This window comes from Rousettus aegyptiacus, unplaced genomic scaffold, assembly GCF_014176215.1.
Source record: "Rousettus aegyptiacus isolate mRouAeg1 unplaced genomic scaffold, mRouAeg1.p scaffold_m13_p_2, whole genome shotgun sequence".
Classification (NCBI taxonomy): Eukaryota; Metazoa; Chordata; class Mammalia; order Chiroptera; family Pteropodidae; genus Rousettus; species Rousettus aegyptiacus.
The window spans coordinates 162,952,104-162,977,625 of record NW_023416295.1 but is presented as its reverse complement, the minus strand read 5'-3'; the positions used below and the strand labels follow the sequence as shown (position 1 = coordinate 162,977,625).

Here is a 25,522-nt window from a genome sequence, read left to right as displayed (position 1 = left end):
AAGAAGAACAGTGGAAAGAGGTGCCAACAGATAATATATTTATTTTCTCAAGTGCATGAGTCTAATTCTGTGTTACTCAAAACAACTCTGTATTAGTTATTATTGCAAAAGAAGTTATACTCCAAAATTTAGCAACTGAAGGCAACAATAAACATTTTTTTGTCTCACCATTGTTGTAGGCCAGGAGTTCAGGAGCAGCCGAGTAAGTGGTTTTGGCTTAGGTCTCTCATGAGGTTGTTGCCAAGATGTCACTCAAGGCCGTAGTCACCTGACGTCTGAGACTGGAAGATCCGTCTTGATGATCACTCACTCACGTGGCTGTCAGTTGAGCCTTCAGTGTCTCACCATATGGATCTCTCCATTGGGCTGCTTGAGTTGTCTTCCTATGTGGTGACTGCTTCCCACAGAGCAAGTGACCTAAGAGAGAACAAGACGGAAGCCAACATGTCTTTTACGACATAGTCTCAGACGTTACACTCCATCATTTGTTTGATGATTTATTGGTTGCATAGGTCAGTCAGTCCTTCAGTATGGGATGGGACTACACAAGTGCAAGAACACAGGAGGAGAGAATCGCCAGGCTTATCTGGGAGCTGGCTACCATAAACACCATGGCGAAACTCCTGATTCCAGTACCGCTTTGGGTACAAAAAGGAAAGGGTCATACCCACTCAACTAACAGAGGAAAGCTAACTGGTTAATTCTTCATGTACAAGTCTATACAGAAGCAAAGACCTCAGGAACAAAAATCACAAGCTATCTCATAAGCATTTTTTGTTAATATATTTCTATTTCTTATGTAGCCATTTACTCATCTTTTCATTTAACAGAAATTTACTAAGAACCTGCTACCTGCCAGGCCCTGTGCTAGGTATTTGGTAACAACCATGAAAAATATATTTAAAACATACCCTCTAGAATTCAACTGCGACCTTCACAGAAGTATACTACTGAAGTACTATTTCCTCATGGAAACTTCTCCTAACATTTTAGGTTTCTTGGTGTACTTTGTCTTTAGGGGAAGCTTGATTCATTTGAGTCTCATTCCAGTTACCATGCTCCCTAAGGATCAAAGAACTACTAGACCAAGAAAAAATGTTAGACAAATAATATACATTTCCCAACCAGTTCAAGGAAGGATAATTTTGCAAAGGTCAAGTGCACAAGCGTATACTTGTGAAAGGTGTAATGCAGTGATGAATGCTGTCATAACAGAGCAAATACCTGGGCCTTGGTTTATAATATACAACTCGTAACATTACTTAGAACATTTATGTGCAAATTTTATACTATTCATAAAATTAGACATGTTAATCATGTCCTATTGGATGAAAATGTTGCACTAATATAAGAGATGACCGCAATAGCCACACCTAACCTGATAAATAAACTTTCTCCTTTTAAATAAACTGTTAAACCTCATTTTACCCATTAGAAAAAAAAAATGGGCATAAAATAATAGTGCCTATTTCATAGGATCATGTGATAAGTAAATGAAATAATTTATATATAGTACTTAGCATAGTTGCCTAAACCATAAAAAAATGCTCAATAAATGTTAATATTATATGCCAGTGTATTATTACAAACCACTCACAGATAACTGTGTTTGTTTTGGTGTTTCTCATTTATTATCACTGTTTCAGAGAATTTCAGTGATTGATCAAAAATTCAAATTTCAAACTATGAATTCTTCCCCTACAGCATAAATCTTCCTCCTATGATTGATGGGCTCTTCTGTGGTCTAAAGTAGATGTCTCTTGTACATATTTTTTACCAGTTTATATGACTTAGGAACTGGTTACATGACTCAGTGTAGCTGGTTTTTTAACAAATTATAGTGTCATTTTGAATTAAAAGAAATATCACTTTATGACACATTTTTTCATCTGTAAAGTGGGATTAATGTGTTTATTAGTCTTCTGTCATTTAATATGTGACCATTCTTATCTTCAAAATAAAAAAATGTACATTTTGATGAAATTACTAAATAGAATAGTCAATTAAGTTAACCAACGGCATCTTACTTTTGATAATATCCTTGAGTTTTTCACTCATCAGATTTTTCATTTATCTGATGCTGTAACAGAGGAGAACAACATATTTTGCCAGGGTCCAAACTCGGACTGATTTTGTATCACCTTTGGAAGAAAACTTTGGCTTCCCCTGCTTCTAATTCTGCTGAACATGAAGAAAACATGATTTCCTTCAGTAAAATAAAAGGCTTAGAATGAAGACTGAGAAAGCTTCTTAAATATCAAATAGCTCTTACGAAACACTGTTTTGATGAAGCAGTGTAAGCGAATCAGAAACATATGTATTAAATTTCCCTTGAGTTATTTGGGGTTTCAAAATCAAGGGATTAAGAAAGTAGTAGGGGTGCCCTTCAGTTGCACGGTGCCCTTTGAAACTCCCAAAACATGTTTTGGGGGGAAAATTTAGTCAATTCCTCAAAAAATTCAGGATATTCTCCACCTGAACAGGAAGTACCCAGAGTTCATGAGACTGGCTCTATTGCCAGGTCCCCAGTCCCATTTCTAGATCAAAGAAGTAGAGTTAAGTACCCAGATGCTGGGAGGCTTATCTGTACTGAAGTAATGATCCTCTCCTTAGGTTTACCATGAATTAGAAATAATCCTCTTTTTTCTTTTTTCATTTTAAACCAGAAAAGAAATGTTAGACACGTTTTTCTTCTCTGAGCTCCAGTTCTGAAGATATTATCCTTAGAAAAAAATTTGTTAAATTAAGACATGTGACGAGCTCATCTTTCATTTAGCTTAACGGAGTAAAGTAACTCTTTAGTACCTAAAGCCCCAATTCTCTGATTGTTTTGTTATTGGAGGGTGTCAACAGTTATCTCCAAAGGACACTGGGGAATGCTTTAAAATGCTTAAATTATACTATTAAATTATATTCTAAAAAACAAATAGGTTTTTAATATTATTATTAAAAAGATGTAAGGGTAGGAGAAGGAATAAGGCGTCTAAAACTCTAAAAACAAAGGTAAGCTCTGAGGTGTTGGTGTTCCATGTGTTGAACAAATTCAGATTAAATTTAAATCCAGCAAGGTTTGGAGACCATTCTTTTTGGAGCTTGGCAAAATTGGCAAATCAGCTATTAAAAAATAGGACTGAAGTGTTTTATCTGTGTTGTCCTTTGTAATTAGGCTGCTGAATAACAGAAGTATTATCACACCAGGGTTAGTGCCAGAGGATTATCCAAAGTTTTACAAATGGGATGCTAAAGTGGCCTGAACAGGTGCACACACAAAGACTAAGGGAGGAGAAAAGTAAGAGAATGAAAGCTGAGGCCTACTACTTTCAGCCACATAGTAAAATTAATGGTTTCTGTAAATGAATGGCACGGTTAGATTACCATTGAACTTGTAAAATTAGAGGAAGGAGTCAGATTCTTCATTACACTCCTTTTTCTCTTTTTTAATTTGAACAGTGGAGGTCGACCTTAATTGTCGTTTTACCTTAAAAAAAAATCTTTTCATTCGAATAATTTTGCAGCAGGCACAGTGACTCCTCAAAAGACTTGTGCTTTCTAAAATCCCTTTTTTTTTTTTTTTTTTTTATGGTCTACTCATGTGACCTGTGTGCTGGAGAGAAAAGTGAGTTAGATTTGAATGAGCTCATATCTGAGACATTGGTGAATTTATAAAGAAGGAAAAGAACAGCTACTACCTTAAAAACAACAGTGAATATTGAAAGTCAAATGGGCTTCATGGAGGCAAATTAAAGATCTATTTATATATTTTTTTAACTAAGAGTCTTTCATAGAATTAGGAGCAAATGTATTGGAACTTGCAGATTCTAAACACCTTCAATTGGACTGTAATTTAATATCCTAAAAATGTATCTATTTTCCAATATAATGGTAGTTCCATTTATTTAAAACTGAGTTACTTTTTAATTGTAATTTACTTTTTAAAAAAAGCTCTAGTTTATTTAACTTTGGAAATGTAAATGTTCTGAGACCATTCTGTAAAAATGATGCCTTTTCATTTCCACCAACTCTTCAACACTCCTTTTACCTAGTTCCCCTGGATATGAATAATATACATTTATTGTTTGGCCGTTTGATTAAACCTGCAGCCTTGACTTTGCTTGAATAGTTTTAGATTCCATGAACTTGACAGTACTACTAAGTTTCTAGGCCTTCCAAAGTTGCCATAAGTATGTCTTTATGTTAGCTAGTATAATATATATAAAGTATGAAACTTAGCTCCTAACAAATGACAATGTCCCAATACATATGTACCTGCTATTGTTATTATTGCTGTTATCATTATGCCAACACATCCTCAAATACGTCCCATCAGTATAAATGGCTGCCAATAGAAACAGCTAGTGTTTCCCATACAACCACAGAATCCAGTTTGTAAGCATAACTTGTGCCCATGAAGCCATGTCATTGACACCAAGAATGAAATATAAAGTCTAAATTTTGTCATGTACTAATCTAATGCTCTTGTCAGCCATGTCAAGATTATTATTTATGTAGCTATTTGAGAAAGGTATCAAAACATTTACTTACGTCTACCACTTAAATCTTAAAATAGTTTACTTATTTGTGTAAAAATGTGGGAATTAGAAATTGCAGTCATCATTGAACAAGACCTTACTACATCAAACGCTGTGTAAGCACATTATGTCCAACATCATTTTGAATTTTCCAACATGGAAGTATGGTTTTTTCTTTTTCTATAGTTTAGGAGCCTGAGGGTTAAAAATGTTAATAACTTTGCCAAAAGACAGCAAGTGGTAAAATCAGAATACTCACCCAAGATTGTCTACTAACAAAAGATCTAGTATGATTCATTGTTTTATATCCTATTTCAGTACTATATTCTTATTGATCAAAATATAAAAAACTATTCACATTCTCTGAAAGCCATGAAAGACCCGATATTGGTATGCAGAAGTTTCAACCTCAGTTCTTCATATGAAACTCCCAAATGAAGTTTTGTCCATCTAAAGAATGATATGCTTAAAATCCATACCTGGGATGAAAAACAGTTATATTAAACAACTGATAGCAGTCGCTTGAGAATGTAGCTAGAGTTTTCATTAAACATCAGGTAAAAAGATGAACTAGGCTTGCCTCACAGATTTTTCATAAAATGAAGTTCTAATTTCTATGATTAAATGTTCAAAATAAAAACTCTGTTTTGAAAAATCACACTGGAATAACAGCAAGAACAAACCCTGAGGTAAATTGTAGACTTTAAGTGATTATGATGTGTCAATGTAGGTTCATCAAGTGTAACAAATGGACCCACTTGTGCTGGATGTTGATAATGGGGGAGGCTAGACATATGTGGGAAATCTCTGTACCTCCATCTCAATTATGCTTTGAACCTAAAATTGCTCTTTAAAAATAAAGTCTTTTTAAAAATACCTTAGGCATAAAACTAAATGCTGAGACTTTGAAGGTATTTTTTACTTCTGTGTCAGGTCTAGTTGCCTATTTTCTACTTTGGGCTTCATTTCATGTCCCTATCCACAGTCGGCATGCCCTTTGTACTGGCTGTAAAGCTGTTCCTGAAATGCCTGCTGAATAAGTATGCCAACGAATCACAGAAACCTGCTGAGCCACATATACCCTTAGTTGGCCATGTGTCTAATTCATAGGTGTCCCTGAATTAGCTCATTTATGGTATGTTACCAAACAGTGTCATAATTTACCTACCTAGTTACTGCTTGAATACAATATGGTAATGTCAGCTTACATGGTGATAGCTTTCTAATTTTTTTACTGGCTTTATGCACATAAGATATTTTAAACTGATGGCAAGTAAGCATTTAAAAGGATAGAAATGACTTTAAGGATCAGAGGTGAAAGTAGATGTTCAATAAATATTTGTGGAAGAAATGAAGGAATAAATGAATGAAATAATACAATGTGAGAGAAGAAACTACTAAACAGGGATTGGATATAGGTGAAGTTAGCACAAAGTGGAAGGATAGGGGAAAAAAAAAAAAAACACTGGAAACAAGAATTCTAAGACTGGTTAGGCCATGAATACCACAGAGTAATTGAAGTCCTAGTTTGCCTAAAACAGACCTAGCTTACCGGGTTCACATCTGCCATTTTGGAATAATTATTACTATCACCCCCTTTCACTCTCAGAAGTGCCCTGGTTTGAGTGATAAAGTCTATAGTCACTTGGCATATTAGCATGTAACACTGAAAATAATCATTTAAACTTTTCCAGCTTGTTTTTCTCTGTGTAAAATAAAATACTTGAGCCACCTAAACTCTGTCTCATATTCAGCTCTGGTACTGTTTCTTGAATGTCTTCACTCATTCCTTTCCCATCTCCCTGCCAACTTGTTTCCACTTTCCACTGGGAACATAAAAAAGTAGTGGCGACATTAAAAAAGCTTCTGTAGAAACAATAGTGGATCGCAGTAGGGAGAAAAATATATTCATGTTAGTAATAAGAGTGAGGCTAATTCATGTTTGAACTATAATGTAAAATATATTTGGATTCTGAAACTATAAGCCAAAAACAAAACTCTTAAAAATATGCAGCAGTGTACACTATAAATTTAACAAAATATCCTTATCGAACTAAATTAATAATGAAGTTTTTTTGTAATGTCAGATTCACTCAATCATGGGATCAATAATCAGCATGAATTGAAGCTCTCAAAGTAACACAGAAAGCTAAAAGATGATGGAGTAATGCCTTCAGGAGTAGGAGGGAAAGTTTACTTCTAATCTCAACTTCTATGCCCAGCCAAACTATCATTTAAGTGTGCATGTAGAAAAAAAAAAAACAGTTTCAGAAATTAAAAGTTTTAATAAATTACTTCTCATGTACTCTTTTTCAGGAAGCTTCTGGAGGGTGTGTCTAAACAAAACAAATACTGAACTAAGAAAATAGAAAATATGGGATCCTAGAAATAGAAGATCCAACATAAGAGAGAGGTGCTGGAGAACTCTATGACAATCCCTCCAGGAAGAAAGATCCAAAATAGCTCTGTTATCCAGCCTAGAGATAATTTGTTTAGACTAGACTAACCTGAGAGACTCTGAGAGCAATCCACAAGAAGATAAAATGTATAGAATACCTAATATGTTCGAATGTATTAGAGGACATTTATACAACTTGGAGGGATTTTGAAGTTAAATTAGTGACATCTATAAATGTCATTTGCATAGATATAATCATTATTAAATATTTCTATAGCCTATGGATGATGAGCATGGGAAGTGTGAATGTGTGGGATGGAAAAAGATGTATTTACCAAGTGGAAAATTAATAAACATTTAAAACCAAGTAATCAGAATGTAAATACATAATATATAGAAAGGTGCAATATAGCATAGTAGTTATGTGTGCAGACTCCTGGGTCAGACTCCCTGGGTTCAAATCCCACCACCAATAAATAACCATATGACCTTGGGCAAGTTGTCTAACTTATTTGCATCTCCGTTTTATCATCTGAAAACTGGGGTAATAAGTATTTACCTCATAAAATTGGTAAGAGGACTAAATTTCTAAAGCATTTAGAACAGTACTTGGCACATAGCAAGCAATTTAGAAGTGTTGGTTATTGAGATAACAATATTAGAGATATGGAGGTAAATATCAAAAGAAGCAGCTGAAATAGAAAAAAATGGTTGTGGGGGAATGGCTTGATGTAGTAGAAAGAAAATTTTTGCTTTTCATACCCTAGAGAAATTAGTTTATGTTCATAGATAACTTTATAAATAATAACTAAATTTACAGTGATAAGAATTATATTTTTCCATTTAACCATGTACTGTCAGGTTTGTTCAAATATTCACAAAAATTATGATAAACAGAACAAGAAGAGGCACACTTTTTAGACCACTTGTATTAATCATGATTTTTAGATGTATCAAATGATTTATCAAGCTGATCTAAACACAAAGAAAGGTATTAATTGAAAAGATACTGGGAAGCTCATAGAACTGATCAGAATGCTGCAGAACTAGGCTTTAAAATGTACAGGTATGACAGGGTGCTCCACAACCATAACTACATCCTAAATCACACCACGTACCATCAGGAGAGGATTCCACACTGGTCACCACTGGACTCTGAACACCTCAAATAACTCTTGTGATGTTAGAAGTCATTACCAATATGGTCACCACAGCAGTCCCTGGAAATTTGATGCTGCTATCACCAGAACCTTGCCAGAAAGAATTCTCCTCTCCCGTGTTGCTTTACATCACCAACTCTAGTTCAAATTATACCCCAGTTCAAGTGTATCTGATTGGGAGCAGGGAGACTGGGAAGGCAAATTAGCAGGAATTAATAATTTCTATAGTAGGACACAGGCTCTACTTCCCTCCAAGAGGCATAAGATAGGTAATTTCCCAATTACAGAACTGGATGAGGTAGGCTATTAATTGTTACTTATATTCCTTGTCCCTCCTATAGGAAAAGTATATTATTAACTCCCACTGATTAAGGCTTAGCTATGTAACTAACAATCCATAGATTGATCATATCATTTTAGGAGAGAAAAATTCTTAATTCTCTTTATTTGGTATGGGACAACTTTTCCCCATTGATTACAAATTATTCTAATGATTCATTCCACTTGCATTTTTCTCGGAAGTCATCAAAAGCCCACATTCATCTTTGTTACTAATACTCAAAACAACCACCACTGTGACAATAATCTCTGGGTGTAATGGAAGACATTTAAGTGCTTGGATATCTGATGGCCATTTTATAAAAATCAAAGAAGACAAAGGGAATGAGAAAATGTGTTCACAGATGTCTTCACCTCCTCTGAGTGTAGCATGAGGAAACACACTGGAGCTGACCTCAGTCTTCAAATCAGATATACATTCCTATAGCTGAGTCTTTTGAAGTTTGCCTCATTGTGGTTTGGTGTGCTGTATAAGATGTCAAATAAAGCATAGTATAGGATGTCAGTATCCTTTTGGACAAAGCAACTTCTGAATTTTCAGCAGGGACAAAATTACATTCGTAAGAATGGAAAACACCCACTGCCGAAAACGGGTCCCTTCTTATCTTTATATCAAGTCTTTTCAAATATTTCGAGATTAAGATAGACCATGTAAACAATACCTATAATCAAATTTTCTTCCCCAATACCTGTCACTCCTAGACATAAGTTAACCTCCCAAGGGAATGCACTCAAGGTTTCACTTTAATGGATTACCATAGTCCCGCTGTATGAAGCACAGTACATGCAGCCATCAGGCAGCTGACTAAATCTAAAAATTGCTAGTGGGGATATAAGTCTATTTTTCTATTGTATTTGACTATTGAATCCAAATCACAGGAGAACTTCCAAGAGATAAAGGTAAAGGTGATTGGAATTATAAGTTTGCACTGATCGAAGGGAGGTGAAATGCAAAAAATATATATATTTTTAAACCACATAAATTTTGACAATTTGATTATCACTAACTTAATTACTTAGGCAAATTTTTAGTTCTTTAACCCTCTGTTTCCTCGACTTTAAAAATTAGCATAATCTATCAATTACTAATATGAAAATTAAGTAAATTCACATATGTAAAATACCTAGAATAACCACTTGCACATAAAAGGTAATCAACAACTATTAGTTTCCTCTCCCCTTATTTTACGGATGATTAAACAAAGGCTTCTGTAGTATCAGAGAATTGCCCAGTCAGTCATCTAGTGAATGAGAAAGCTAAGGCAAATTTTTATACTCTTAATCCTGTGTTCCTTTAATATTACACAATTTATCACCATCACCTTTTTCTTGACTTTTTTTTCCATTAAATTAATTTTTAATTTGTTATGCTTTGAAGGTGAAAATGGGACAGATTCAAGTCAAGTTGAGACTGCATAAGAATGAATGTCACTAATGGAGGGAACTATTATAGACTCTAAATTCAGAATTTTTATTCCTAACACCGATTTTTGAAATAGGCGCCCATGGCCCAGTTGGATCTCCTCCATGGTACCAGTGACATACCAGGGAGCCTCGTTCTCATTCTCATCAGATTTTAGTGGGTCACAAGTGTGAATCGTTGTTCTTTTGTGGATCACCAGGCACTAGGAATCTCTCCAGGAATTCTCTTGGCTTCCTGTGGGACTTATTGCAGAGACTTTTCAGTCAAGGAGGCCAAAGAGTGTCCCCCTTTATCACTAGATGCTATGTGGCCAGCCCGGATCAGGGCAACGCAGTGAATAAGAGCACAGGATTGGGATTAGCTGCCACTTACTCATTAAATGACCTTGGGCAAGTTACTTAACTTCTCTGTGCTTTTGTTTCTCCACCTATATGAACTTAGTCCCTGTGTGTAAAGTTTTTAGAAGAGTCCTTAAAAAGCAGGACGTGCAATGTGTGTGCTGTTAATAGCATTATCAGGCTTTCCTCCAAAGTGTGGGTCTATTCTGACTTAATACTCTTCGATTTTAAAATATTTGTACCTTTCTTCTCCGTTGACTGGCATTTTACAATGCTTAATAGATGTTTTCTACATGAGGTACTCCAACTAGCAATTTAAACTCAATGCCTTTGTAGAGCATGTTAATTACATCTTCAATTATTTTTGAAAGAAGGAGGGCACAAGCAAACAGACAAACATGTTCCTTCGCATCAATCCTAATCATTTGATATTACATTGTACATACTGAGGGGCAAATGGGTCTTGAACAAGGTGTCAAGATCTTCTTGCACACAATTCATATACAGGTGCGATTTTATCTTTTTAACCTAGAAACTTGATTTAAGTTAATTGGCTGATATGAACAGTAGTTGTATGGTACAGACTGCTGGATTTGAATCCCAATTCCATCACTCACTATCTAAGTGACTGGAAAATTTTATTAGCTTCTTACCTGTTTCCTTATCTATAAAAAGGTGGATAAAAATCTTACCTAATGATAGGGTTTATATAAGGATCAAATGGTTTATTTGTAAAGCACTTAGCACAGACTTTGATACAGTGAAGTGCTATATTCACATAGTTTACTATCATAAATAAGAGTTAGGTGTCATTAGAATGGCACCAAGAGTGACTAGCATAGAATAGTATGACTCCAGTGAGAAATTTTACCACATAATTCTTACTGGGCTTTCTCCCACATCATCCATTAAGACCAAAAGAGACTTTACCCATTTACTGAAGTCACTGAATAACTCACTGTTGTGACTTTTTAGGGATGACTCTGGAGCCAGTCCTCCTATGAAGCTGAGAAAGACTTCTCTGGCCCTAGAATAAGCACATCGCCAAGGCCTCATAAGCTTAAAAGTACACTACAGACTTGAATGATCAATCTAACAGTGATAGCCCGTATTTCTCTGCATCTTGCCCTCATCTGATCACACAGAACATTGACCGCTATAAAGTACCCAACAAGTACCCTACAGAGTTCCAATACAAGACCTTACTAGTAGTTAAGAAGTTTGTCTGATACTGATGCATGTTTTAAATATGTTGATTTCTTTAAGACTCAACCTTTGGAAATCACATAGAAGTCTCAAAGTGTTTCAAACTACTTGTTGTTTCTAACCAAACTCAATTACTTCCCTTTCCTTCACACTACACTGATTCCTCCTGAGTTCTCCATGCTTTCTCATGAAAACTAGAAAACACAGAGTCTTGTTCAACATCTTACACTTTTTCATTACCCCTTCTATCCCTAATCACACACAGAATTCTAATAAATCCACTTCTAAAATATCCTGTAAAATTTCTTCTCTCCCATAGCCATTAGTCTGGTCTGACCTTCCACTGTTTATAAATGAGGAGGTGATACAGAGACTTCATTCTTACTTGCCTGTATGAGTGACCAAGCATTTACTGCTTGATGTTAATAGAAATAGCTGTGTTAAGAATTAGGCAAATAAGCTTGATGACATAGTCGAAGATCTATGAAATAAGAAGAAAAGTAGAAATTAGTTTAGAATGTGAAACTGGTCACATTTTGATTAAATTGAAATCTAACCAATCTGTAGTATTACTACATTATCAGCATGCATGCACTATCTACTCTCCTCCTCAGTAAGGTTTTTCTGAAAAAGGCCTGTGTCTGAGTAAACTGTCTATTAGCCTCAGCAATTTTTATGGTGCCTCAACGAAAAAGTATTTGTAAAATAAATGAATATTGTGACACTTAGAGCTCCTGTTTTCAAGGAGACGTAAAGTTCCTTCCTGACTAAGAGTTCTGTGATTGCCAGCCCTCCTGATACTTTCCCTGGACTACAACTTTTAGCTCACAGCACCTCATCATTCAGATTTATTTAGGTTATGTTTCCTTAAATGCATTCCTTTCCTTTTATTTGCCTTATACTAGAAAGCAAGCTTACTTCAATTCTACTTGCTTGTGAGGCTTTTAGAAGGCTTCAGCCTGAAAGGTGATATGCTGCAGAGGAAGGGCAGAAACTAAGCGTTGGCTCTCACTGGGTTCAAACCCTACTTGAGCAGTATTAGCTATGTAACATTAGGCAAATACTATATTGTTATCTCCATATGCCCACTTTTCTCTCTCTAAAAATGACCATGACTAAGGACCCTCCTCACTGGAAATGCACTGAGAAAATTGTGCTCTACTGTGTTTGATGTTCTTGGCCAACATTCGAGACTCAATCAATATTAGTTCCTTTACTTTCAGCCAGTTCGGTCAGTACTTTTTATTTCCCCTGAAAGTAGTTGTACCTATTTTTTAAAGCCTGTGTCTTCTCTTTGGAAATGTCTACAAATAATGTCCCTCCCATGACCCCCATTAGCTATCTATGGGTTTCAAAGGGTCATAGACCATACCTAAGGAGAATCTCCCTAAAAATTCTCTCAACACACCACTCTTTTGACTAAACCATGTTTGGCTTTTGCACTCTTGGAATTCTCTTCCATATTCTACAAACAGTGAAAGTAGCTGAGTCCTCACCCTTAGTTTTAAGCTAATGAACCAAATTATCATATGGAATATATGGTCTGGGGTGGAAGCAGAAATTTAAAAGATATATTATATATTATATATTAATTATATGCATATATATATGCCATTTATTGATCGCTGACTGTTGCAAGGAAAGGAGACAGTACTTTTCTGATAATTCATATTTGGCAAGACACTCCCACACGCCTGAAGTGTGCTGCTATTTTGGAATCGATGGGCTGGTTGGTGACTGAAACTGCTTATTTCAGGAGATGGTGATATGCCTTGGACAAGCTTCTCACAAAAAAGGATTCCAAATGAGTAACAACATATGTAAAGATGCTAAAGATAATCAGTTATCAGAGTAATGTAAAATAAAACCACTGTACATCCATCATAATGTCTAAAATAAAATGTGAAAATACCAAAAATGAGTGAGGATTAGGATCACCTGAACTCCCATAAACTGCTGGTGGGAATGTAATTACTGATGCTACTTTGAAAAGCTGTTTGGCAGCATCTATAAAACCAATTATATGCATATTCTGTGATTAGTAACTTCACCCCTGGGTATACATGCAATAGAAATATGTATATATGTACATAAAAAAATGTGCAAAACATTCATGGCAGCATTACTTATAGTGACCTACAACTGGAAACAAAACACAAGTCAATTGACAGTAAAATGAAGAAATTGTGAATATTCGAAAGTGGAATGGTATAAAGCAATGAAAGAAATAAACTCCTACTATACACAACTACAAAGTAAATGTGATATACAAAATATTGAGGGCAAGAAGCCAGTAGAATATATATTATGTAATCGCATTTAGTAAAGTTTAGAGACAGGCAAAACTAGAGCCATGCTTACAATTTGTATAATTATAAGAAGCATGAGGGAGACTTCTAGGGTGCTGGTGATATTCCATTATCCTGCTCTAGGTTGTGGTACATGGGCAGGTATACTTTTTAGAATTCATTGATCTGTTCACTTCAGAACTGATGTATGTACTTTAATACAATTTTTTTTTTAAATCTCTATCACTATCTCTACCTCTATTTCTATCTCTATCTCTGTCCCTATCCCTATCTCTGTCTCTCTGTCTCTCTGTCTCTGTCTCTCTCTTTCTCTCTCTCCCTCCCTCCCTCCCTCTCTCATAGATCTCATGGGCATGTAGGCGTTAACTGAATCCCTTAGAGTATGTGCACAGGAGTCCTCCAGGAATAGTATGTAGGAAGATTCATAGAAGGGGTTAGAGCCTGGGCAACAAAAATCCCCTAGGATGTGGAGAATGAATGGAAGGAGAGTTGCAAGGAGAATCAGAGCCACATATTTTCACAGAAGCCAAGGAAATAGAATGCTTAATTTAGGGAGAGAAAATATATGATCGAATTGTCCATTCGGATGGTCAATAGTTACCTTAGCAAGATTAATTTTACTCTATCAGGGGCTGGAAGGCAGCCTGGAGGGGCTCACACAGGAATGGAAAATGAGCAAATGTGACTCCACTAAGAAAAGCCTGAAAGAGAAAAAGAAAGAAACTCTTCTTAGGATACTTGAGTATGCCTCTGGGCCAAGGAGAGGAGCAGAGACTAAAGAGACAAGAGAGGGAGAAGACCGATGGAGAAAGAGACAGGAAGAAATAGGTTCAAGGGCTTACATTCCCTGGAGCTCTTGTTACTAATTATTGGGTGTCTTGGTCTGACACCCATAATCAGGAAGCTAGCCTGCTCACACTAAATGCTGATAGCTTCGTATGATTGGTTTTGGCTGTTCTCCTTTGGTGCTTGTACATAAATATCTCTTAAAGAAGAATATTTATCTTCTGGCAATAGTTAGATCCTAAAAGGGAGCAAAGGGATTTGAAAAAAGCAAAACAGAAAATGTCTTTCTGGATCTCTGGGGACAGCTTGCTGTGATGGTTGTCATTACTTCTCCTGAGGCAATCTCCCCAGAGCCTCAGGAGAAAAGAAGAGTGCTGGTCCTTTAAGACTCATAGATTCTCCTTCTGAGTCTTGAACTCAAGGTAACCAAAGGGAGGGATGCTGATGCCTTTGGGAAACACATCATCTGATCACCAACTCTTCAGAGGCCTTCCCAGCAAGAAATGTAATTGAGGTCTAACTTACGCCCTGTTCATTTATTAGAATTATCTATGGTTAATTGGTTTTATGGCCTCGTTTAGCATAAACTTGCTGGGTTTTTTTCTTCTTCATATTTTCTTACCTCATCGCATCCCTGTTTATTCTAGGAAACTTTGGGATTTATATTCCTTCCAGAAAATCATCCTTTTAAAATTTCTGAAGGAACTCCATTAAAAGTACTACAAAATAACAAATGGGCTATCCAGAAATGTACAGAAAATATTTGATTGTCAGTATAAAAAACAGAGCTGGGGGAAGGGGTTTGGGGAACATGGAAGGGAGTTGTCATAAAAACAGACCAGTTTTTAAGCCTTTTATTTCCTCGTATTGCTATTTGTAATATGTAAAGGCTATTTGTGAATAATAATCCTATTTCTAATGTTTGCAAAAGCTGGAGGAATTCACATAAATTGATTTTTTAGAGGCTTGAAGCTTACTCATATGAGTCAAAAATAAGTTTTTATAAAATTTTGATCATTTGTTATGAAAACCTTAAAATATATTACCTTTCCCTTCTCATATACTTAGTAAAACTGGACCTCGAAGCTTAATGGCTAAGTTTTGTTTGTCCGGGTCTCTACGGTGATACCCCAGAGCAGGTGAGGTATACAGGCCTACTTGCCCTGGTACTGAATGGCCACAGGTGGCCAAGATTTTTGTACCCCAGTAGCTACTCCGTATGGGATTTATCTCATATACAGCCATGAGAACGCAATAAAAACATTTATTTTCATTTTAAACAAAATTAAAATTATTCAGTTATGAGAGAGAATAATGGGTTAATGAAAAAGAAAGGCTAGACAGGGAGGACAAGGAAGGACTGGGTGGAAACAAGGAGACATCAAGGAACAGAGGACACAGTAAGTGAACTGTGAGGTACGTTGTGCAGGGAGCATTGCGGAGAGGTGCGGAAGGAGAACTAGACAGGAAGGTTGTAGTCAGATCGTTAAACATAACCAAGGCTGCGGTATGGCTTGCAACAGGATGCCGTAACTTGTCAAAGCCGAAGAATGGCAAAAACATGTTTCATTTTCTTATGGTGATGTAAATATCCACTTGCTTAAAGGCTTACTAGGAATACTAAGTGTTTTACTTATAGTACTCATTTCATTCTGCAACAGCCCTATTATGTACGTAGTTATTGTCCCCGTTTTATAAATGAGGAAACTGAGACAACGAAAGGTTAACTGTTCCATTGCAACCCAGCTGATAATGGATTGAGTCAGGATTTATAGCTAAGTCATCTATCTCTAAAAGTTTCTTGGGACAAGATCCATGTGAGATTTATTATTTTTAACAACTCCTTCACAAAGAAAAAACTCTATCACGGTACGTAGTGTATGTCAGGCACTAAATAATCTTTGTGTAATCATCCTCCCCAATACCCTCAAACAGCCTTGCAGCACCATTTTAGCATGGGGATTGGTAATGACGATCCTAGCAAATTTTGACTGTGTGTTCAGTGTGTGCCAAGCACAGCGTTAATCTCTTAAGGTCCCTTAACACGTCGAAGCATCGTTAACAACCCCATGTGGTAGCTACCTGTCTACAGCTGAGGCCCAGAAAGGTTAAATAACTCACCCGGAGTCACATAGTAATGACATCGCAGTGCTGGGCCCTCCCCTAAGTTCTGGCTGTCTTCAGCACCCACTTCTCTCGACTTCCTCCCTCCCACCTTGTCCTTGCAAAGATGGGCTTGCCTCGCAGGCCCCAGTGACAGCTTGCTTCCTGACGGGTCCCCCACAGTGGAGGATGGATTTGCTAGGCTCTGGCTGGGCTGTTTTGTGCAGTGACCAAGGGCACACATTTTGTTAGACATTCGTCCTGAATAAGGGGCTCAGGCCTTTAGTCCGAGGCTGTGGAACAGAGGAAAGCTAACTGACCCAGAAGGGGATTGAACTTGTGACCTAGATTTCAGAGCACCAGGCTCTAACCGCTGGGCTGCCGACACAGCACCTCCAGAGAGCCGTTTTATGAGAGACCTGCCTTGCATTTTTAATCTTGCGCTGCTTCTCCCCAACACCCCCTCCTCCTTGCCGAAGATTAAGAAACTGAGGTTCATGTGAGAGCAGAGTGAGAAGAAAATAAATCGTGATTTAAATTCATTCCTCTGGACGTGCAGCTTAGCCCGCTGAACTCCTCTCGCTCCATCTCTGCCATCTCCATTCTGTGATTTATTTCAGGCGATGGCCCTATGTGTATGTGTAAAAATCCCCCTGAATGCTTTCCCCTGAGGGCAGTCAATGCATCTCTCTGAAGTTTAGCGCCAATGCTGATGTGTGCAAAGGGATGAAAAACGTACATTTTCAAGTCTCCCCGAAGCTTGGAGCCAAAAGAAAAAAAGAAAAAAGAAAAAGAAAAAGAAAAAAAAGTTGTTCATTCCCCTTTTTCAGCCCTCGCACTTCAAATGCTAATGAAAAGTGTGTTGTCTTGAGCTGTGAATAGGTCTAAAATGCTCTGGTTTGGAAGTATTTGCATACCCTCCTGAATAGGGAGGCAGCCAGCAGACAGGATTAGCGCTACACATCACCTCCTGCAAAAAGGGGCTGACAGGGCTGGAGAAAATTGAGTGTGGGCAAAAGGCTGACTGTAGGTGAGGGGGGAGAAGGATCTTCTCCAGATACTCAGCTTTTCCTTCTTTCTCTGGGGGAGAACGGGGTAAAATTAAGAGGGGAAATACGTAGTCAATGAATACTCTAAGTAAAGGAATTTACAAAAAGAGAGGAAAACATTTTAACCTATCATTTAAAAACAACTTGCATATTTTTAATTTTGCAATTCACCCTATACACACGTTTTTTAAATAGCTGGATTTTTTTTTTTTTTTGCATTTTCGATGTTCATTTTACATGATATAGTCACCATCCTTTTAGATTGCTATGTAGCTCCATAAAGCACTGTTTTTATTCATTACTTAATCTTCATTTGTTTCATAAGTTCTTTTTCTCTTAGGTACAATAACTATCTTCATGCTTATAACTTTTTGATTCTGTTGAGTTATGTCCTTAGAATAAACCCTTCCATGGTTTTTTCAGGCCCAATGGTATGGCTATCTTTAAGTTTTTTTTTCTGTTTTATCAGTTTGTAAATTACCAATTTAAAATGGTATAAGAAGTGTGAGACTTGTCCAGTTTCCCATCAAACATGCAATTTGTTCGAACGTTAATTTTTAATAAATGTTTGTTTCTAAGATCTTAACATTTTATAAAACTTGAAAATTCTAAATTGATACATTTTATTTTCAACTTCTGTCTTTTCCATTTCTTTGATCACTAGCAAGGATTAAACTTTTTCATTTGTTTCTTATTTGTATTTTATCTTGGGTGAACTAGCTGATCTTTGTCCATTTATCAATTGGGTTGTGGACTTCTTTTATGAACTTGAATGAGTCTTTGCAAAATATAACATGGGCACTTCAGAGGCAAATATATATTGTTCCAGTCTGTTGCCATTTACTATAGTTTTGTTCCTTATTATTGTATAAGTACATTTGAATCTTTACATTTTTCAACCAATCTGTTTTCTTGTTTGTGATCCCAACAAATAGGTTGCATGGCACACTAAGCCGCAGTCCAAATGCCAGAGAGTGGAGCAATTTATCCTGAAGCGAACAGAGGAAGTAGAGAAGGCGTGAGACAGCTGTGAGAAAAGAGCAAGATGGCGCACATGTCCAAGCTCCGGTCCTAGATTCTGTGACATACCTTCCCCTCTTTGCCCTGCTGTGGAGCTCAGTAGTCACCAGCCCATTGAGTATTTTCAGGGAAGTCTTATTGACAGGTCTCAGGGAACCTGCTCTCAAGGATGGCAAGGGCTCACTCATTTCCAAGGCCATCCTTCTGCTAATATAACTTAATTTATGCAAAAGGAGTTAACCATACTGCACTAAAAAATTATTTCTTGCTAGTAGTGAACCACAGATTAACTCATTAATGAGCCTTCCATTCCTTAATGCCTAACATAAAGGCTATCAGCTTGATGAAAAATGCATTAGACTTATGATAACCTTTTGCCGTTAGAGCTTTATGGATGAATCAAGAAACCATTCAGCCCTTAAAAGCAGATGAGTTAGGCATCTCCAGTTTTTGTTTTCTTGGGTTTTTGTTTTTTTTTAAAGTGTGTTAGAGTTGAATTTTCTATCAGGGAGGCTCAGATGATACAAGAAATTCATTTTCCTTTTCACCAAAATGATATATATGGTTGTTTTAAAGTAACATTACCCATGATTGAGACACTGATGAGGAGTTTTGTAATCTCTGTCCCAGGAGATCTTTAAAAGCAAGACAGCTATATTCAAGTTTGTTAATGTGTATATGCAACTTTTCTTTTAAAGAAGGAAATTATTTAAAAGCTTTCCAAAACTATTATTTTCTGTATATCATAAATATACTACATAACAGTTTTTTTCAACTTTCTAAAGAAGTTTTTTTTTTCCCCTCAAAACTCTCAAAACTTTGAGCCAAGTTGGGGTATAAACTTTAAGCCAAGAAGGGGCATAAAAGAAAAAAAAGAAAAGTTAAGTTTTTATAAAGCTCTATCTATCTATCTATCTATCTATCAATTAATCATCTATTATCTATCTATCATCTATCTATATCTATCTACCTATGTACCTACCTACCTACTTACCTACCGATCGATTGATCTATCTCTTATCTACCGACCTATCCATCAAGTGTACACATTCATTGAGGACCTAATATGTATAGTGTTTTCTCCTAGGTACTTTAAGGACGCAAGTAGGTATCCTTTGCTCTCAAGGAAATGAAAAGATAGATCACAATAAATAGGAGTATATGTTACATACTAAATTGGTGGCAAAGGCCTGAGATATAAAGCAGTGCTGCTCAGTATGTGGCCAGTCCCCAAAATGTTTGTTCTGGTCTGAGGTGATTAAATACAGAAACTGAGAATAAGCATTTAGAAACTTTTATAGAAATCAGATAGTGATTTTTATGCTTATTGAGTCTAATAATTATGTATTTGGCCTTGTATTTTGTTTTTTTTTTAATTTCTTTATGCTGGTAGTTGTTTATTTTTATTACATTTTGCAAAAATATAAGGCTATGAATGGTAATTTAAAAAACTCATCCTGGCCTTTCAACCTGAGCAATACCAAGGCACAATATATGCACTTCTACGTACACACGTGGCTAAGCATCTTGTCTACCAAAAAACAGGAACCTGCAGGGATCCCCCTTGTCCTCAGTTATTCTCAGGAAAGGAAGTTCTTTCTTTGGAGCCCTACCTCTTCTGTCTGTCCCAGAAGAAACCTTCTTTCACCTTTACGTCTTCGTATGCTGTTTTCTCTTGGGTTATTATCACCATTCTCTCCTGAGGGTAGAAGTCACATTTCCTGCTAAAACACGAGCATCTTAAAAAACTTTAAGGAAAATAAAGCTGGAAGAATGCTAGAAGAAAAACTTAAAAGATATCATGTCAAAGTCTATTACATCATTTTGCAAAATAATTTGGGTAGAGAAAGCATTCAAAGGGCAAATTATTATTTTCCCATTTGCCTGAAAACTTCCTGTAAAGCTAAAGGAAAGTGATTAAAGGTCCATACCTTTCTTTATAAGACATGATATAAATATGTATTATAAATTATATATGTATGTTATATGTTATATATTTTTTATATTATAAATTTTATTATTATATATCACATTGTTTTATAATATATAGATTATATGTGATAGACATAATTACTTATATAATTTTATAGGTTATTAATATTAATATTAATATTGATACAAGCACAGATTTTTGGAATTTGGGAGTTGAACGAGATCTTCAAAGTTCTGCCAGACAAATATGTCACATAGAAATATTGTGAATGGTCATGTTTGGGGTGGAGGGGGAAGGTTGGGACAAGTGTAGGGCCCTGGAGACCATTGTAATGATGTTTTGCTTTTGAGTAAAGTGGAAACCTATAACAGGGAAATTTTGAGCAGAGGCATGACATGATCTGACTCACCTTTGAACATGATCACCTTTGCTACAGGGCTGAGGATAGATACCTGCAGGCTGTGAGGGTGGGGGATGGGCGGGGAGACCATTAAGGCCGATGTGCAAGGAGCGCACTTAGGAGGCACTGGCAAGAGATGGTGGAGGCCTGGACCGAAGAGGCAGCAGTGGGAGTGGTGAGAAGTGGATATATTCTGAAAGGGGCAGTAACAATTCGTACTGACGGACTGGCTATGGGATGTCAGAGAGAGAGAAGATAACTACAAGAGTTTTGGCTTGTAACAACTGGAAGATGAAATTGCCAGTAGGTGTAATAGGGAAAATCGTGGAAGAAGTGGATTTTAGGGGGAAAGTGAGGGGTTCCATTTTGACCATGTAACATTTGAAAATACAAGTATACACTAGGCTACAAGCATTAGGACTCATGGGAGATTATGTGCCTGAAAAGCTTAAATTTGAACGTAGTCAGTTTATAGATAGCACTTAAAGAATGGGATAGGATGAGAGTTCAAGCTTATGTAGAACACAGGTCTGAGCTTTAAGACATTCTAAAGTGAAATGACCAGGAAGATTAAAAAAAAAAAAACTTGCAAATGAGGCTAAGAGTTTTCAAGAATACCAAGGATTAGCATCTTTTCAATCATCATCCTCCTCTTTTGATCTTTTGATACCCATTATATTAATAATATCTACCTTGTAAATGTTTCAGACCTAATACAGATATTTACAACAATCTGTGGCCTGCAGGAAGCACTCAATGAATTATAGCTATTTATTATTAATGTTTAAGGATTTCTCTTTTTATTTCATCAATGAAGAAATTGAGGCTTGGTAATTGCCAAAGGTTCCCTTAGCTAACAACTGACAAAATCAGAGTCACACCAGAGTCCTTTTGTCTCCAAAAATCTGTACTTTTCCTACTACTATATGACTTTGCTTCCAAATATTTTTACCTAAACCAACCAGAAAATAAAATTTAAAATTCATAATCACCAAGCACTTATTGACGGCTTTAATGTCCAAGAGACGGATTGAAATGGAAATAATAGCTACTACCATTTATTGAGCACTTAAAGTATGGCAAGCGTTGTATTATCTTATTTAATAAAACAGCCTTATAAAGAGGAAATATTAGAACACTTTGATACAAATAAAGGACATGAGTCTTGGAGCAGTTACCTTAGTGTGTCTAGAGATGTGTGTTTAGACTACAAAAGAAAAAAAGGAATTAGAGTTGCATGGGTGAACATGGGCAGGCTTTTCAAGGATACAAGTTCAATTTTGGATATTGGTGATCCTTTGTATTGGCATTTAGTATTTACCAACTCACCTGGAGACATAGCTGTTAGCCAAAACTTATTTTAAGAGTGCCTATCCATTTTTTTCAGCTTTATTAATATCTAATTGAAAGTAAAATTGTATACATTAAGGCATATAATGTGATATGAGAGGTATATCTGCAGAGAGGAAACTTAAATTCTATCAAGAATTTCCCCTGAAAATTTCCTCCTCCTTTCTTCTCTTTCTTCTCCTTCCCTCCTTCCCTTGCTTCTTTTCTTTTTTCTTCTTCTCTTGCAGAAAGATGTTCTAAATTCAGACTCAAGACAGCTTTGAATAGGGTTATCAAGAACTACAACATGACTCACTCTAGGGTTTACACAAATGAGCAGAAATAACTCCACCGCAAGATGCGAATCATGAATCTTCTGGTGTTCCTTTGTTCGGTCAACTTTCAGGGTGAATTGTGCAAGATGCCTTCACTTCCATGAGCCCAGAGACTTCTTTATAACACCTACTGCTTGTATTGCAATTTACCTGTGTATATGATCTGCACTACACTATGCACACCTCAAAAGTTGGGACTAAATCTTTCAACAACTAAAAGCATGCACAATATGTATTGTTTGAAAAATGGTGATGAACCCAGTAAATAGATAATAGCCGAGTGGTCAAGAACATATGGTCTGGAGAGAGAGTGCCTAGGATGGAAACTTGGCTCTGTTTCTTATCAGCTTAATGGCCACAGACAAATTATTTAACCTCTCTGTGCCTCAGTTACCCCATCTCCAAAATAGAGATAATAGAACCTTTTTCTTGGGGGCTATTAAGAATATTAAGTATGCTGCACTAAGTACATGTAGCATATGATGCTATTCCTTCATACCAGGACACCATTTCTCCAGACATCTGCAAAGCGAATTCCTTATCTCCTTCGAGAATCTACTTGGATGTCATCATTTCAATGAGCCATACCCTGACCATTCTATTTAAATCACAAAGCCCTCACTCCTACCCTGGTCCTCCAATTCCCTCATCCTGATTTTACTTTTTTATAGCTCGTATCACCTTCTAACGTACTGTGTAATTTACTTATTCATTATGTCCTCCTTACTAAGATAGAAATTCGATACTTGGAACTTAAGGAAATTCCAGGTTAATACAGCTTGTGTCTGATTACCTGTTTGGCCACTCACTGAAGTGTGACATTAGCATGTAATGACTGAGGTTGGCTTTATTTGAAATAAGTCCTTAAACACTAAATCTTCTTAATATTTGTTCCTGAAAAGCTAAACGAATACTTCCCAAGAGGTTTGCGTGCATGGTTATTTGCAAATGCTAGTCTCAAACGTTCTAGTTAGCCTCCCACTTATTGTTATGACTGTGTAGCCCCTGTATAAATAACCCTCCTGAAAATAACAACATACACTCTGGGAATTATAAGTAACAACTACCTGAAGGTACTGGAAAGTCACTCAAAATAGGAAGATTCTGGATGGTGGTCGACTCTTGAAAAAAAAGGAAATAGCACTGGGTGAATTTCCTGTTTTTATGGCAAGCCACAGCGTTACTGCCTTAAAGAACTACAGGACACGTTTCAGAGCAATTACAAGAGAAAGGGATAGTCCCTAGGTGAATAGAACAGAGACAGAACACTAAAATTTGCATACAAACTTTGCTCAAATGAGCAAACTCCTAACAGGTCCTCCAAAGTTAAAAAAACTAAACTAAAATTTCAGTTCACCAATTTATATGTTCATTTCATCCAAGAACACCTTCCAAGTTGACACATAAAATTAGCCCTCACATATGGCAACCTATATCTTCACTGTTTTCAGGAGTTTGGGTGTCGCCTGGTAACAATATTCACATTATTCCAAAGTCTGTGGCAGTGTAAAAACAGTGACTGTTGGGGCCAGGCTGCCTTGAGTTTAAATTTTCACTCTATCGGACTTTAGGCAAGTTCATAAAATTCTCTGACTCATTTACTTCATCTGTATGACTAACATAAAAATGTCCTCGAGACACGTAGTTGTTAAAAAGATTAAAATATTACACACCTGACATAATGTCTGGTAACGTGGAATACATTTAATTAATATTATATTCTTTCCTTCCTTTATTCCCAATGTTTATACTTTTCAAATGTCAAGGATTTTATCTTTATATACTTGTTCTTTATCTTATTCATGAATTAATGAACTATAAACTAATAAAAACCCATTGAAGATAACCCAAATACAAAAAAGCAGGGGAGTATTATTGTAAGAGGATCTCTTACGTATTTCTTTAGAAAGAAAATTAGATTCAGCTGAGCCACATTTGAGAAAGAACTGCTTGCTGCACTCCGCATCTGCGGGTGTCTACCCCACTGTTTTTTCTACAAGTAGCTACTTCTCACTCCTACTTCGCTCATTATTGTGCCTCATCCTCAACTCGGTTTGCATCTCGTTTCGGTCAGGACTGGCTACCCTCCCCTAGCTTGGCGTGACCTTAGTTCTCTCAAGAATGAGAATTTCATGGGTTGTAGGCCAGCCAATAGATTTTCTAATGTAGAGTCAAATATTCATGTTGGTCCAATCAGGGCTATGACACGGTATAAGCACGCATGAGGTTTTGCCTGCCAGGAAAGAGGGTGGTAGAAAACAGCTTCTTTCTATAGGTGAAAACATCCCGAAGCATGTTGACCATTGCTCTGTCTTCCTTACTTTCCACCCTAAAAATACTGGCTATTTTCTTAAAATTTCAGGGGTGTGGGTACTCTTTACTCTCCCAAAGATGTTTTCCTCTCCTTTTGCTTTCTCCAGAGAGAAAAACTCCATTTTTCCCAATAGAAATGTGTTTTAATTCTCCAAACTGAGATAACTTTAGTTTATTGACCTTCTTTTTAATAAGACATTTTTTAAAAGGTTTGAGCTGACATTCTCCCAAGAGACAGAGACTCATGGGCTTACTTTCTTACTTATTGCTGTGCTACTTAATTTAATTATGTCATCTTGTCATTGCTACGTGTAATCCCAGGGGGCTCCGGGAAATTAGGCCATGCTGAATGCTTTGCATCCAAGCATCTCATTCTCTTCTCATCAAATCATAACTCTCTTCACCCTCATGCTGGTTTATGCAAAATAACCATCCCAAGATACTTATGGCCACATGAGCAAAATCGAATGAAGATTTAAGTTATAATCTCATCAACTCTATTGATTTTGCCAGCCAGTTCAGATCATTAGAACAGGAAGAAAGACATCTATT

General features: G+C 36.5%; 1 long non-coding RNA gene across 1 annotated transcript; it reads right to left on the bottom strand.

Annotated features, from left to right (window-relative positions):
• Nucleotides 1-175: 175 nt before the first annotated feature.
• Nucleotides 176-20,466, bottom strand: LOC118613751. The gene is made up of 3 exons (XR_004955782.1): nucleotides 20,274-20,466; nucleotides 14,304-14,403; nucleotides 176-417 (listed from the first exon to the last, which is right to left on the bottom strand). It is a non-coding gene; the product is annotated as an uncharacterized LOC118613751 (long non-coding RNA).
• Nucleotides 20,467-25,522: the final 5,056 nt, after the last annotated feature.